The sequence below is a fragment of the Propithecus coquereli genome, unplaced genomic scaffold (genome assembly GCF_000956105.1).
Source record: "Propithecus coquereli isolate 6110/MARCELLA unplaced genomic scaffold, Pcoq_1.0 Scaffold222, whole genome shotgun sequence".
Taxonomy (NCBI): Eukaryota; Metazoa; Chordata; class Mammalia; order Primates; family Indriidae; genus Propithecus; species Propithecus coquereli.
This window is the reverse complement of record NW_012147412.1, coordinates 2488827-2506208: the sequence shown is the minus strand read 5'-3', so window position 1 is coordinate 2506208 and position 17382 is coordinate 2488827.

The window sequence follows — 17382 nt, the reverse complement described above, 5'->3', positions numbered from 1 at the left end:
TGGTGGTTCACATAGGCTTTCAGTTTTAAATAACGCAATCAGTTTATTTCATTGGCATCTTTATTTGCTTAAAGTGAAGAATCAGATTGTTGCAAATAAGTCAATCCTTTCTTTCCTTTTACAAAACAAAACAAAACAAAACAGAAGACCTGTGGGTGCTAAAAAAATACAAACCGAAGGAAATAGAAATTCCAATAGTTCCACTAGTCTTTTATGAACTCATTTATTAGAGTCAGTAGAACTAAATCTGTAGGGAGAAAAGAGGAGGGAAACGGAAAAGGTGTTTTTAGAGCTTTTAGTTTAAGCCACTTCAGTGTCCCCTTTTCTACTTTTTGCCACTACCCTGACCCATCCTTGCCCACCATCAGAAATGATCCCACAGGGCAGCTCAGAACCTGCAGGAAGAGCAAGAATGAGGCTCTGAGTTATTCTTCCCCAGTGAGCTCCAGTGAGTTCCAGGTAAGAAGATACTGCCTGGAGAACCTCCTTTTTGCATTTCTAAAATTGCATCGGAGAAATACATAGATTGCATCCGTGATCCTGAAGTTTTTATAAGTAAAGAATTTTCTGCATGTTAAAACCAAACCAACCAACCAATCTTGCCTGGGATCTTTTGAGGTAGGAAAAATTGATGAGAAACAAACTTTCTCTATAGAAATATTGGGGAAGCTATTTGCCAAAAAGTCTTGGCAGTTTTCAAAGATGGCTGGCTAAATCATAAGAGAATGAGAAGAATAGGTTTATGTAGTACCGAGTCTAGCATTGTGTGTAAAGCATAGGTTTCAGTGTAAAAAATCTGTTGCCTGAAAACCTTGCAAAGCATGTCGTCCTCTCTGTTCTTCACTACATAGATATCCCACATGGGTGCCCAGTTCTTCAAAAAAGTATTTTTAGAAAATAACAAAAGTATAATCAGCATAGTCCTAAAGAAGAAAAGCTCTTCATTTTTATTTTCATTTCCTTTTGCTTTTACATTTAAGAGTTAAGATAATATTTCAGTAGAGAAATGTAGAGAAGGGTAAAGGGAAATCAATAATGTTATTCTGTGACTTTTCCCAGGAGGGAAGCCGTGTTAATCGAGAATGGCTTGCTTGGCTATATATATCAAGTCCAAAGAGAGAGCAGCAGTTGATTTTGAATCTGATTGAAACAGATTTCCCAGCTAGACTGGAGAGATATAAATACATATATATCTATCATATACATACATACATACACACTATACATATATAGACACATACATACATATATACATACATATATAATTTATACAAGAATAGTGTGTATGTGTATAAAAACACATTATATACATTTTAATATATATTAAATATATTTTATATATAAAAATGTGTATGTATATATACACACACAAATTTTAAAAGTAGATAAGAATAATTTCTTTAGCTAATTAGTAATACTAGGTAAAAACTCTTCTAATATTATTTCATATATAGTGATCTGGGATCATTTTATATTTGAAGTTTCTCTTAAAAGTTTCTTGACTCCTAAAGAAGGAAATTGATGTGCAAAAGCCTGAAAGTGACAGACAATGGAATGGATGCAGATTTCCTGACCCAAGGCCAGTGGAAGAGTCTGACTGCAGGAAATCTTCTAAGGAGTCTCTCTAGGTCATTCACGGAGTAACTTTTTCTAACAGTAAACTTTATAGACATTTTTAGCAGGTCTGATTTCAGCAGGGATCATGACAGCAAGTTGGCCCAAAGACTACCCAGTTTCACTGGGCTGAGGTACCAAGTTCATTGGAAATACCGGTCTTTTTTTTGTTGACAAATTCAGACAATTTGGGTGGGAATCAGGATACCTATGTATCGGGTCTGACTTCATCTTTACAGTGTGACCTTGAGTGCATTATCTGTCCTTTCTGGACTTCAGTTTCCTTCTCTATGAAATGGGATGGATAATTCTTTTCTCTTTCCAACAATATGCTTTCTTATTGCCCAAGAATATTGTCAAAATGTTTTGGTTCCACTCAAACATCAGGAGATGTGTAGCTAACACTAAATGGGAATGCCCTTTTCATGACCCAATCTGCTATGATTCATGCCACCATGCTGAGACCCTTGCTTTTCTTGTTTTGTATATTCAGACCCTAAATTGTTTTCAATATGAGCTAAGATGATCTATATTCATTTTCTAAATCCAAATTCCATCTATATCATAACTGTTAAGAAATATTCTTGTAAGAGAATGAAATCTAGACAGAGAGAAGGACTATGCAATTCTAGAATTTCCCTGGAGGGAACTTGAGAGTTCATCTAGTCAAATCCTCTCATTTTATAGTTGATGGGGCTAGGATCTGAGAGGTGAAATGTCTTATCCAAGGTCACCATGACAAAGTTAAGTGGAGAACCCATGTCTCTTAACTTTCAGTTCTATATTCCTTCTATTGGGTCATTATAACCAGAAATAGAAACTGCAGTTCAAGTAAGGAGACCAGACAAGGATATGTCAGCCTTTGGTTTTCCCCAGGGCCAGATTCCAACTCTGTGTGCATAACTCAGCTGGCAAGACTTTCTTCTTTGCCCCCTTCCTGTCCCAAAAGACCCAACCCAGAATCTGGATCTAATTGAACTCTCACTTTTCCTTGTTTATTTTGGACATGGTTACACTTTGCACTTTATCTTATAGCTCTTAAATTTTATCCTCAAGTTGACTTAACTCATTTTGTATTCAACATTTTCTGAGAGTTTACATTGTGCCAGTCATTATCTAATGAGCTGCAATTGCAGGGCGATGTATCTCACGGTATCATGACCACAATCAAGTGCAGCATGTCCTGGGTAAGATACACTTACAGTGCTGAGCAGGTGCTGAGGAAGGGGAGGCTGAGATCACAAATGAATTAAATAAGATGGAGCAGATCTGCTAATAATTCCCCTGCATTCACTCCTGGTCTCCTTTCTTATCAGGGTAGAGAAGTTCACTTTGTGCATTGGTATTTTCCGGGTTAATCTCTCCCTCTTTTCAACAGAAGAGAAATAATACGTGGGATTCTTCCTTCATCTCCATGGCCACTCTCAATCTTCAGATACTTCACCAGTTCTCTATGAATTTTCTGAACAAAGCTGCTTTCCCAATACTTCAATTAATCCTTACTGCACTGTGGAAAGCAAGTCAACAGGGCTCAGAGAAATATATCTGTGTGTGCAGATTAGTTGGGGTAAAGATATCACTCACCAATGATTTCCTTCCCTAGTTTGGTCTCCGAATCTATTTTCTCTGTTTACTTTGTTTTTAAAAAGACATTGACAGGCGGACCCCTACATGTTTACTATGAGCACCCAAAGCCCTGTTAACATTTTAAACAGAATCTGAACACCAGCCAGATTTTCACTTTATTTTCAAGTACTTTTCCTCCTTCCTTGCCTTAGAACTTTTCTCACTTTTTCATAAATTATAAGATGTGGATTTCAGGTAAGTAAGCTCATGACAGGAAAGGAAAATCATCAATTAAAGACTGCGCGTCCGTGTTGAATCAGCTGATTGGTCTGTGCGCCGTAACAATACAACCCTGATTATATAAAATTCCCAGAAGAGTACTGAATAAACAATCACTTGCAAAGCACCTGTTATGTGGCAGGCACAGTGTTGAGCATCAGTAGACTCAAAATCAACACATGTCCTCATGCAGTGCATGTAAGTACCATGCAGAGCTAAGCATGAAGACCCATGGGCCCCCCAACACGGAACAGTCCAGAATTGAGGTCATAGTTATAACATCAAGGTGAATCTTTAAAGGCTTAAGGATGCCAAAAAATTTTACTTAACTCTCGCAGATGTTGCAGGGTAGGTTGGTTACAATCTATAGTTGGTCTGCAGTGTGCTAGCCTGCCACGGAGCATGTGGTCCAGCAGTCATAAAGGGTAAAGCAGCAGACCCCAGAGGGCAAACCTGGCTCCCTTTGACACAATTCTCTCTGGTATTTATGTCATTGCTATTTGTAGCATGAAGAGACTCCTTGAGAAGTATCAAATATGCCCAATTAAAAATCTCCGAGGTAGCAGTTTCCACCTTTAAAACATTCTTCAACTCCCCTCCCCAACCCCGCCACCCTCCCATCCCCACCCCGTGCTTTCTGTTCATTGCTGTTTTAATCTCAGCAGGAATCTGGATACCACCACTGCGCCTTGGACCCAAAAATATGTCTCAAAATATGTTTCTGTATCCTTTTAATTTTATTAATTCTGCACACTCAGCACTTTTGAAACTCATCTCTTTTACAAATGCTCAAGTAAATTTAATCGCATCGTGTTGAAACTTTTCCTCACTGTGCTGTCATTAGTTAATAACGGGGGAAACCAAGATGCACAGGGTATGATTATTGTTAATGACACCTCAGATTTACACAAACCCACTCTTTGAATGAATTCGAGGCAATTTATACGTATTAGCTCATTTTTCCTCACAACAGCTGGGTTGAGAGACCTAGATTCTATTCTTGGTGCTATAAAAACCTTCTTGGGAAAAGTACTTCGTCATTTCCCACCCATGAAATGGGAATAATGATATGAAGATATTTGCTTCTCCCTGTACTTATTCTAAGCCTTTAGAATCTAAATAGCTAAAAGAAATTTAAAAATCTGAAACTGAAGTGGGTCTTGACTTTTTGAACATTTATGAAAAATTGAGAGACAGTATTAAAAGTTTGGCTGGAAACCCTGAAATCTGAATTGTAATCCAGTCTCTCCTTAGTAGTGGGTCACTGGCCTGTCTACCTCTCTGCCCATTTATTGTAAAATTCTTAGAGATCCAGAGATGATGAGAGCTATAAAAGGGGCCCAATCTTCTAAAAAGCATTAATTTGGTCAGCAAAGATATTTCTAGGAGCCCTGGCATCAATAAGACTGGATTTGAGATGAGAACACTCTTGGCTTCTAAACTTTACCCTTCCCCCACCTCTCTCATCTCCCTCACGGCCTCCAGGCCATGTGGAGCAGTTCAAAAAACATACAACCTGGGAGGCCGAGGCGGGTGGATTGTTTGAGCTCAGGAGTTCGAAACCAGCCTGAGCAAGAGCGAGACCCCGTCTCTACTAAAAATAGAAAGAAATTAATCAGACAACTAAAAATATATAGAAAAAAAAAATTAGCCGGGCATGGTGGCGCATGCCTGTAGTCCCAGCTACTCGGGAGGCTGAGACAGAAGGATCGCTTGAGCCCAGGAGTTTGAGGTTGCTGTGAGCTAGGCTGACGCCATGGCGCTCTAGCCCAGGTAACACAGTGAGACTCTGTCTCAAAAAAAAAAAAACAAAAACATACAAACAACTCCAGACCAAATCCCTGGCCTGTATCTGTGGTTGAATATCATCTCTAGACTCTTGGCCTAGCAATCTCGGTCGTCTTCAAAAGTCCCAGGGGCAAAAATATGCCTCTTTGCTTGCCAGCCTAAACCTACTGACTGAATGGCAGGGAACCTAGACTGAAATAGCACTTGGCTCTCGGATGACACCCTTCAGCCAAGAATAATGATTTTTATAATGTCAGGCTCAATCCTCTTAGTACACAGGTAATAGGCATCTCACCTTTTGGAGGGGCATGGTGTCTCTCTCTCTCTCTCTCTCCTTCTCTCTTTCTCTCACTCAGTTTACGTATTATCATGCATAAGTGGATTCTTTTCTCTTTCACCTTGCTATACCCTAAAGGCGGATGAAATGCGCCTGCTACAATTAGTAGAGGCAGGCCCCAATGCAATCAATAGACCATAGATTACCTTCCAGAGAGCGTCACAAACCACATGGGCTCATCAGATAAGCACCAGCCCTTCTATGGAGTTAGGTTGGAAGCCAGGAAAAGTCCCGTGAAACTCACCTAATGAGGTATAAAGAGGCAATAGAATTATTTTATATATTCATATCTATAAATATTATTAAATACATATACTGAAGAATTATCTAAGCATCAATTTCCCCTAATATCCTAAAAGGCTAGCAAAAGCAAAATTTGTTTACTAGGCAAAAATCCAAGTATTTAAGTTGACACTACTTAGCTTGATACTTGGAAATGGTGTGCATTTTGGGTACAAAATCTGCCAGATGATTCCTTTTGAGACCACTTGAGCTCTAGAGTGCCTGTAATATACACTGCTCCCTACTGGTTCAAGGTCTCATTGCTTTAGAAAAAGGGCTTTGCAGACCACCACTGTGTAAGTAAGCTTCCTCTTCCTCATCCTCCTGTGATGAGTAGTAAGGAATATTTTTGTCAATTAGTTAGAGACTCTTGCTGAGGGGATTTAGGTAGTCTACATCTTAACTACATTTTGAGTAGAATGATTATGGTTACGCACCCAGCTTTGCCTTGAGAAATGCTACCAACTCCCAAGGGATAGTTTTAGAAACCGTGTTCTGGGTTGATACAATGAAAATTATCCCAGCCTAGTGAAGACAGTATCATATTTGTAACCAAATTCAGTGGCGTCAACACTCTGGATGTGCGTGAATGCTAGTTAGAAGAGAATGAACGCCATCATATTCCCCTTGCCTGCCTCTGTTCAAAGACAAGAGCTACTAAATGAAGAATGAGATAGAAGCCAGCCTGTCAAAGACAGCCACCATACACACTTAAATATTCTTTCCTTAGGCAAAATAGGGAATTATCTAATCTTTCTTTAGAATACATATTATGAAAGCCTGGAGTCATTTAGGTCATATGGTCATGAACCATTTCTATCTTCTCACCCTCTTTTTCTGAAATGAGGGCATCTGAGCTGGGTTGCTTATCTCAGATCTGGACTTACCCACACACTCCAGAGTGTAAGAGATCTCCCTCCCTGCGTGTAGCCCAGAATAGGCCTTCACAGCCACGTCACCCTGAACACTTTATCACTTGACACGACCTCCTAATCCACAGGCTGGTGAGAGTTCAGACAGGGCTTGGCTGGTTTCACACAGAAATAGCATGACGTCAGAACCTACAGAATGAGTTAAACAGATCAATTTTCTATTTTTCAGAAACACAAATAAACATGGGACACAAATAAGCAGGACCTCAGCCAGAGTATAGTCTTAGAAAATAAGATGGCAATTCGACATTCGTTAAATGCTACTTTTATGTGGCATTTTACTAAGCATTTTTCTAAGAGTTATTTCGACGTGAACCCTGCTTTCTCAACAAGTTACAATCAAAACCATATTAGCATAAAGATTTATTCAGAAACTATTTGGTGAGCCCCTACTGTGTGCTGGGTGCTGTGCCTTGTACTGGGAATACAGAGGTGACCCTGTCAGAGCCACTTGTCATGACCTTAGAGTTGGGAGATGGAAGGAGCATAGTACGCAGATGATGCCAGTACTACAGCATCACTTCTATCATCTAGCCACGGAAATTACACTGTCCAGCACGTGCCTGACATACGTTAGGTACTCAGCAACTAGGTACTGGATAAAATCAGCAAGATGAAAGGGACGAATAAATGCTAAGATAGAATAAGTACAGGTTGCTATGGGAAATGCATAGGAGGAGAAACGAAACTAGTCTGAGGGGATTAACTGCAGAAAGTGTCATTTACACTGAGATGGAAGTTAAAGAGGATGTCGATGAGAAGGAAAGACCATGTGTGTGGAGTTAGACTGGGGTTCAAATCCTGGCAATGTCACTCGTGAGTTGGGCAATTCTAACTATGCCAGACCTTATTCTCTGTGTCTGTAAAAAACACTGATGATGCGTCTAAAGGCTGTTTTGAGGAATAAATGAGGTATTAGTTATCTCTGTCTGACACATAGCAGACCCCCGGTGGTAGCTATTAGAGGTGTCACAGAGAACAGAATTGCAACATTAAAAGAATAAAGGTAAGTAATAAGGTTAAAGGCACAAATATGTTCAGGGATGGATAGCAATAATAAACTTAAAATTATGGTGGAAACAAAAGAGAGGTGCTACAGTGGTTCTTAGCCCCTAAGCCCAGACGAGGGTGGAGGGAGGCGGTGACTTATGGGAGTTTGCCTCCCACTTTCAATCCATCCCAGAAGGCTTTTGTATTCAGCTCTTGGCTACAGAACCACGTGGCCCTGCCTATCCCATTCACAGTATGGCGAATACTTTTTTCAGATAATCAGATAATCTTAGGGTATTGTGATTTAACTGCTCAGCATGGATGCTTGATACAGACTGTGTGTGTGTGTGTGTGTGTGTGTGTGTGTTATTTTCCTGTAAGTTCTTGCCATAACTAGTTTTTATTGCTTTTACTGTAAATATCCACAACTATATCAGATCCTTTCTTCTATTCTTCCTTCCAGCCATGTATGTCAGGCCCTTTCCTGCTGCATTCACATAGTTAGGTTGCTAACACACACACACACACACACAAACACACACACACACACACACACCCCTACACCTATTCTCTACGGGCTTCAGCTCTTTTCGGGTGAGCTTTTAGGAAATGCCCTGAGATGAATTAGATTGTCAGATATGTCCATGTAATGGAGGCAGGGCAAGGAGGTAGGTGCTAGCAGCTGACTTTTGGTTTTTGTTTTCAGACCATAACATGAGACAGGACATGGGGGGAAAAAAACTGTCAAACTAGAGAGTGAGAGAAGCCAAAGAAAGGATATGGTGGTGGCCAGACATGAAAGAAACTGCAAGACATAAAAACATTTTAGTTTGAAAGGGATAAAATTTGGGAGAGGGAGAACTAGAGGTGTTTAAGATTATGATGGGGGAGGGAAAGCAATTGATTGGGCCTTTGAAACCATGCCAGGAACCAAGAGCCAGGGGTAGTGGCAGAGGGGATGGCCAGGTAGGACAATTAAAACGGAAATCTGGCTCCTTACAGCACAGCATGGAGCGGGGCTACAGAATTTGCTGCAGTGGGAGGTGGGGCTAGTCTGGCACAGTCTGTGGGTTTGAAAGGAGCTGGGCGGGTTGGAGAATGCCAGTCAGCCTTTGTAGTTCTGAGCTCAGGGAGGGGGTGAAAAATACTGGGCTTCAGGTCAGAAGCCTGGCTTGGGTGGCTTTTGGAGAAATTTCTCCTCTGCTCCCAAACTCTTAAAATGTGCTCATCACACCACTGGCCTCCAATCACAGCATAAACACGTGTCCTGCAGCCCGTCCTCCAGCAGAGACTTCTTCGGAGGTGGTACCTGTTGGCTGACTCATGGGGTCCTTTCTCTTTTCTATTCCCCAGAAAGCTGTAAACTGGGCTGAATACAATATCTTTGCATATTTTTCTTCACCCTCCCCACATTGCTTGCGTCTCCCAGACTCCTAGGGTTAATCCCCAGGACAACCTTGCTTTGAAAGAAAAAATGTGGTGAGCCTACTTGAAGATTTGGATGCCAGAGGCCTCTGTCCTACCTCAGCCAGAGCTAGACGGCCGGCTCAAGAAGGGCATTTACAGAGAAAGCAGCAGTAAGTTTTTGTTGTTGTTTGTTGCCAAGGCTTGATTCTTCTCCAGAATTAGGCTCCCTGAAAGCATGGGGTTTTCTTCTTCTTTTTTTTTTTTCTTTTCCTTTCTTTTTTGTTTACTTTCTTTCTCAGCAAAAATAAATAATACCCTGTTCTTCTCCTGGGAGTGATTCATAAAAGCAATGAAATTAGAAAGTGCTTCTTCATCGCTGCTCATATCCTGGGTTAAAGATATCTGAGGTTGATCTGTGTGTGCCTATTCTCCACATTGTAATATTTTAAAATATGTCTGCATTTGTTCAAGTAATTTGTACTGATGGCTCTTCTCCAGACTAAATGCTGTGTAACTGGCTGATGGACTGTCACGATGCTGAATTTGTCCCAGGACTTGCATAGATGTCTTCTCTGGGGATTTTTGTGCATATTCGCTGCTTATGAAGGGAAGGATAGAAAGACTTTGGAGGGAGGGTGTGGTCCGGCTGATTCAGCTTCCTTCCCGGCCCATCACTGACTCCTTCTTCCTGCTCCTCCCTCTTCTTCCCTCCTACTCCAGCTCCTCAGATCCAACCTGAACTGGCTGTCAGTGAAATATCCTCCACCTCTCCCTTCTAGTACAGCCCGGGTTAGACTCCGTCAGGTAGGAGACTACTCCCCATGATCAAACTCACCACGTTTGTGCTCTCAGTATATTTTTGAACTTAGACCAGACAATAGCATCTATCCCCTCAGCATCTCCCATCCTGGCATTTTTAGCCAAGGTAATAAAACAACGATAGGACTGTATTTAGAAGCTCTCTAGCATATTTCATCTTCTGAGAGTCTTGCAGATGTTAACTAATTAATCTTCACAACACTCCATACAAGAGAGGTAAATATTATTAACCACGATAGAAGATACATATGTATATGCTGAGGACAGCAAAATAGTTCACTTGTTTATCATGGTTCACTTGATATAGTAACTGGTATTTTTAAAACACCCATCATAGATACAATAATTAGAGATGTGCTTTTGTTAACAAAGCCACTACCCACTTCTAGCGTACCCTTGGGTACTAAATAATTACCCACTTTGTGTGGTTATCTAGCTCACTAATTACCCACAGAAATTGGGGTCAGGTGTTAACTGCTTGAAATAAGTATCCTCCAAAGACATCGCTGAGTTGTATAGAGAAAATGATGTGTTCGTAGCAAAACTTTTATAAGCTATATATTTGTATATCTTCGTAAGCAGAGTGAGTACAGACACGAGCAAATTAGCTTCGTATGTGAAAAGCATGCTGAACTGTCGTTGCCAATGTAGAGAGGTTTAGGAGAGTCTCAGAAAATCTCGCTATTTACCTTTCCTTTTTGAAGATGGGTGCAGTGACATGATCCCCATAATCTGGCCTTCGTATCCAAGTACACTGAGACAATTGATGATTCTGGTTAGGAATGATTCATTTTGGTGGTATAGGGAGGCACCCAGTGAGTCAAAGATTTTTTTTTTTTTGACAGCTCCACCCTTTATGATTATTCTAGCATGTTTCTTTTTTCTCCATCAGTCTAGTGAAAACACTCTGTTAGCCAAATCTGAAAAAAATTCTAACCCAGTCACCAACTCCTGGCAACCATCTCTTTCTCCTTCCCAATAATGACAAAAAGAAAAAAAAAAAAACTATTAAAAGAAATCTAACACTCTGACTGTAGGTCATTCTCTTTTCGCCTGTTTTTGTTCTCCTCCCCTCTCCTCTCCCTTCTTCCTCTCTCTGTATCCTCTTCTCATTTGTGCTTTTCGTTTTCCTTTTCCTTGGCATCCAGTCATGCTTCTGCGGGTCTCACAGTCAGAGACAAAGCACTATGTATGTCTGAAGTGAGCACAAAGCAGCTACCTTTTAAAAACATTGACTTGGAGGAAACCTACATCCTCAGATACCTTTCTCCCCTTCCTAGCTACTGACAGAACGTGGAATCATATTTAACATAGTACTGTCTGTTGTCTGCATGATTCTAGCCTGGAAAATTGCATTAAGATGGCAATATATGCACCGTATGTATATATAGGTAAAGACCCTAATTTGGGGGAGATGCCTGCTTTAAAGGATCATTGCATAGCAGAGCTTTTAAAATGGGCACTCACAAAACGAAATGAGATGCTCCCTCAGTCAACTCAGGTTGTCTTTCTTTTTTCTTGTGCCTCTTTTTTTGTCATCTGAAATATCACTTATCATTAACGAGGGACTTTTGGCTGATCAATGAAATGTAGATGTTATCTGTCGGACATTTGAAGAGAAAAATGCTTCAGGAATAAGAAAAAAAAAACAACCTTTTGCAGTGGAAGCACAGGGTTAGGATGAGCTTCAGTGACTGATGAGTTCCCTTCAAAATCCAAGGGAACGTAGATGGTAAATCAGTACATATTGCAAAAATAGTCAACGAGCAAAACCACGCCATTGGAAGTAAAGATTTTTAGCATTGCAGTCATCACATGCCTGAGTAGAGTGTCCACGTATCTTAAATATAAATTTGAATTATTGCTCTTTTATCCCTCTAAGCGCCGATTTCAAAGAAATGTTTGGGCATTGTCGACTTTCTGTTCATAAAGAAAACCCACCAAGATTCACGAAATCCATCACCTGTACTCATACATGCGTGTTTTAAATTCCCCTAGGGTGCGAAACCATTAGGCAGAGAACTGTACCATGGTCTCTCTTCTTTACTTCTTTCACCCTTGTTTTTCCTTTTAGACAACGTGATACCTGATCTCTGGGTCTAGCAGGCTGAGGATTTTTTTGTGTGTTTGTATAATACAATGTCTGGCCTTCCCCCTGACCTGCTGGTGTATTTTTGGTCTCATTAGCAGTCAGGGAGATGCCTTACTGCATCCTGCGAGTCAGGGATGAGACACACTACAACAGAGAGAGGGAGCAAGCGCGAGAGGATCTTAGAAGAGAGGCTTGTCTCCAAGATATGGAAGGAAGTGAGAAATGACAGGGCTGCAAGCTTTGTATGTGGGAGCCTGGCGGGGCGGGGGAGCAGCCAGGAGAGCCAAGTGGATTCTCAGAAAAGGGGTGTGGGGGGGAAGCCATCGAAGAGCTAAAGGTGATTAGAGGGGGATATTGATTCCTTATTCTGCCAGAGATTTAAGCAGGCATGCAAGGAATCTGCACCATGGTTGGCAAAAGGAGACCCGTTGCCTCCTGTAACCAGACACTCGGGCTTTCCAGGAGCCCAGGGAGAGAGCCGAGAAGAAAGGGGGCAGTGTGGTCTAGGAAAATCCAACTTGTCGCTGATTTGTGCCCGATGCTCGCTGTCCGTCAGCAGCCTCCCTTACAATCTTTTTTTCTCTCTCTCCCTTTTTTTCCCTTGCCTTCTCCTTCTTCACTGAAGCCTACGGGAGCCAGCAAAGATTAAATGTGCTTTCTCAAAGGCAGCCACTTCATGCTGCTATGTCGAAAGGGCCATTATTATTATTATTTTTTAATAGTAAAAGAAAAAGGGAGGGTGGTTGAGAGAGAGAGAGAGAGAGAGAGAGAGAGAGAGCGAGAGAGCAGCTAGGTGTGATGATGACGGACTAGCTTTTCTGAGAGGAAAAGGAAAAGGGAAGGGAGAGAAAAAGGAGAGACCCTGAGCTGAACGGAGGATTGTGCCTGAGAAGAACCTTCAGAGGTGAGAAAAAAAAGTTGTCTCGAAGGTGGGGGGTGCTAAACAGAACCTGTATACAGGGAAAAGAGACATAATTTAGCTGTCTTGCTAACACGATTCTATTTTTAAGAGGGGGGGAGGGGAGAGTCTGGAGCGCTGTTTTTAGTTGCATATGGAAATATATTAAAAATATTTAGCATTTTTACCAAGTGCTTGAGGCCCTCTGCAGTGTCTTCCTTGCTTTGTCATTCTCTCTGACTAGCCAGCCATCTACCTTGCTCAGGCCTGGAATAAAAGAAGCAGAAAACAAACAAACAAACAAAAAAAAAAAACAAGAAAGAAAAAAAAGAAAAAAAGGAGAAGAAAAGAATTGAAAAAGGGTCATCTTCCCATCCACTTCCCCTCCCTTTCGGTTCATTTTTGGAGGTGGCACAGGAAGGCTCAGCTTCCAGCCAGATGGGGAAAAGCCACTGTCTATCAGGTACAGAACCAGTAGCTGTCTGCGAAGATGGAGGGGAATTATGCTTCGGATTCCTCTGAAATATTGGCCAAAGGCTTCAAAGGATCCGCAGCGGGAGGTGCAGGGGGAACGTATCTCCCCAGCCGGCACCCACCCCTTCCCACTTCGTGTCTACCAAATGACAGCCTGGTGCTCGCTCTGGGTGATTTGGCCTTGACTTCAGCCAAGCAGCTGATGCAGAAGAGCCCCCCCCTCCCCGCCCCCCGTTTGCAGGACTGGCAAAGTGCAAGCTACAGAAAGAAGGAAGAAATTTTTTTAAAAAGCAGTTCTTGGGGAGGTTTCTCCCTCTCTTTTGTTTTTTTTAATTTTAAGTGAATATTTTCCAAATTTGATCAGTCCCAGCCCCTCCCTCCACTCCCACCCAACTGTCTCTTTTTCTCTCCTCAAAGCATAAACTACAGAGTTACAGTCTCTAGATTTGGTGTATCGCTTCCTGCCCCCGCCTCCCCTCCCCACCCCCGTTCTCCGTCCTCTATTGAAACACCTCGCCCAGCCTAGCGCACTGCGAGCTCACATTCCCCCGTGCTCCGGATGGTGCGACAGGAGGCTGTGCTGCCCGGCTCCACTTCGAATGGGTGAGTGCAAAACGCTATTCGTATTTCTACTTTCAGAGCCTCCAAATCCTACTTCTTGGGTCTTCTCCTTCTAAAAACCTGATTTCTATGATTTTGCATGTAGCATGCTTGCCCTGGGGGAAAGAGATGCCTCATATTTTCTTTTCAGCCATTTGTGCTAGTGGCAAATTAAGGTTTTTGAAGAGACATTTAATCCTTATTGTAGATCATGGTTTTAAAAACGTGGGCATTCCTGGGTCTATTCCTATTATTTCCCATTTTAGTAAAACTATTTTGCCCAAAGCTTGAAAGAGTTTTCTCTGATATACTCGTGATTGTATGTTCAGGTATGTATATGAGCCCCTAGATATTGCGTGTGTGTGTATTATATTTAAATGGAATCTAAATTTTGCGAAGGACAGAAGCTCAGAGAGTGAGGAAATACCGTACCACCTGTTTGTTGCATTTTAGTCATGAACCTTGAACAGAAATTCGCTGTCATTCTTGTTTTGCTTTGTTTTGTCTCAAGAAAGAAAAATTTGTTGCGCTCCTCTCAGTCCCTGAGACCCTAACTTGTGATGTTTACCGTTTAAATCCACGGGTTAGGCTCTTGGGAGCTGCGAGTCGTGCCTTTGCATCCTGGAAATTTGGTGGCACTTTATGCTTTAAAGCAAAAACAAAAGAAAAGAAAGTTTGTCTGGAGTGATTGAGCATACCTCTGAGGTTTTCATTGTTAGCTGGGATCAGGTGACCAGAGAGTGGCAGCTCCTGGATCTCTGTTAAAGTAGGTATATATTCTGTTCTAATAGCGTGTTGGCTGCTATGTGTATGTATGTATATTATCGATGCCTGAGGCTTGTGGAACTCATCTACATGGTCTATTCCTTGAGAGCAACACGCAGTACTATTCGAGCGTAACAAGAACAGCTCAGTACCTGGTGCTTGACCTCAGAACATCTCAGCTGAAGTCCCAGCATGCCCCATGCCTCCAACTTTTAAACTCAACAGTTAATCTTAAAATTATGCCCAATTAAAATGGGCATGTGAATATATTATATATTCGGCGTCCACACATGTGTATCATATATGGTTAGACAGGGAACACACAGACATAGATAAGGGCAAGCCAATAGTTTGGGCTAAAATATTAATAGGTTAAAAATTCTACTCTTGCTGTTCTATACAAAGGACAGAATTTATGGCATTAATGAAGATTAAATTTGTATAATTTTGCAGGACTTTTTAACAATAAAGTAAAAGGAAGGATATTGCCTCCTTGCTTGGTATCTTTTTAAAAATGTTATACTCAGATTTAAAAGTAATAGGGATTAGAAATGTATTTTCTAAATATACAAATTGAAAGAAACAACAACAGCACACATGCAATTACTGTATTCTTTAGACGTAATCAGTGCCTACTGTTCTTCATTTAAAAACTGGGAAAATTTTATCAGAATTTAAATTGAATCCGACAAAGTTATTTATAACACCAAACTGTACATTTAAAATTATCCTTCCTTAAGGTGATTGTTAGCATTACCTAGTTTGTAGTTTTCTGGAGCTATAACTTTTTATAATAGAATAATTTCAGTGATTTAGGACTGTCTCATAGTTGGGGAAGAGAAACAGTGACTTACCTTTCCTTTGTTGTAAAAAATTCCAGTATACGATTTCATTTAAACAACTTTAGTATTCTTGGGCCAACATTTCTCTTCTATTTTTGGAAGATATCTAAATCAACCCTGACTTCAAATGCTTCCTTCTTCTAAAGACTTTATGTTGGTTGTAACCTCATTTTATACATATAGTCGAAGGTTAAGGAAACTGTTTGTTGCCCGTTGTGTTTTTTTTTTAAGCGTTTATTACAATTTTAGTCATTGATTCCAGATCGCAGTCAAGAAACCATTTTGTATCAGAAAACTGAATTAAGAATATGAGCTGTGCAACAATTGCACCATGTCTTTTGTTGAAACCTCTTATGTAGTTGTAATATTTAAACATTACTTTCCAGCCTTTGATAATCTGAATGTGCTTCAAAGAAAAGTTATTTGATTTTTCGAGTCATCTTTAGTTTATATACAATGGATTGATGATTTTCCCCCACCTTAGCTGATGTGTATGCATAGGTATTTGGAAATCATGGCAAGGCATCGATTTAACTTACGCATCTGTATTACCACATGATTCGTATCAAATATTTGCAAAACATTTGGTGCTTTTCGAAGTCAAAATATATCTGCAGTTTATTCTATGAAACTGTATGCATGGATCAATAAAAACATGCTAGATGTAATTCTTCTGTGCTTTTAAATGATAGCAGCACAGTAATTTAATACAAGTGTTTCAGTTTGTATTTCAAGGCACTCTTGGTTTTTCACATGTTTTCAAGTGGATTGCTCATGTTCCGAGGTTGCTATCATACAATTGATCACCCAGGCATTTAGGCGTGCATACAGGATTTTGTGTTTCAGCAGGCAACTGCTCCAGTGCAAGGGCAGGTTTCTGAACACCCCTTCTTCCTCACCGAGCCCATCAGTGAAGTTCAGTGAAATGAATAACATAATTGGTGGTTGGTTCAATCACTACCAGTCTAGACTAGCCCAGACGCATCAATTAGAGGAGGCTGTCTTTTAAAGGGAGAGTGCAACCGAAACAAGCAGGGCATTATTGATACTGATCTTTAAAAGTGCAAATCCAGCTTGGCAGATAAAAAAAAAAAAAAATAAGGCGGGGAATTGGGGTGGGGGTGCGTTGCGGGAAGAAAAGAGAAAGAAGTGAACTGGAGCTTTCGGACACAGAAGGACAGGAAGCTTGAGAGAAAAGGAGGGGATAATGAGTGAAATGCAATGCAGCACCTCCTTGGAACACACAGTTACAATTCAGTTCACAGGGCACACTGGTGCACCGTATTTTTAACTAGTTTCTTCCCCCCTTCCTTTTTTTTAAAAATTCCTTTTTTGCCTCTGTTTCCAAAGAAATGCCAGCTCAAAACCAGTGCAGTTGGAAATTTAACTAGGAAGCTCTAGTGAGAATAAAGCCAAGTGATACGAACCGGCCGAAACTCCCTTTACAACGTATTTCCCTAAAAGAAAAATACGGAAGGTATTTATTTTGAAATCTCTAATTTTGCCTTTTTTAAAAAAATTAAGTGTACTAGTAAACAATATTCATTTTAAATCTAGCACCTGGGAACTAATTTTATGGGCAAGGCACCTTTAAGTAAAGAGCTCATGGTTTTCCGTTGAATACAGTAAAATTATGAAGAACTTAACAAAAGGCTTTGATAATTTGGTAGGGGGCTTTTTAATGGAAAAAAAAAAAG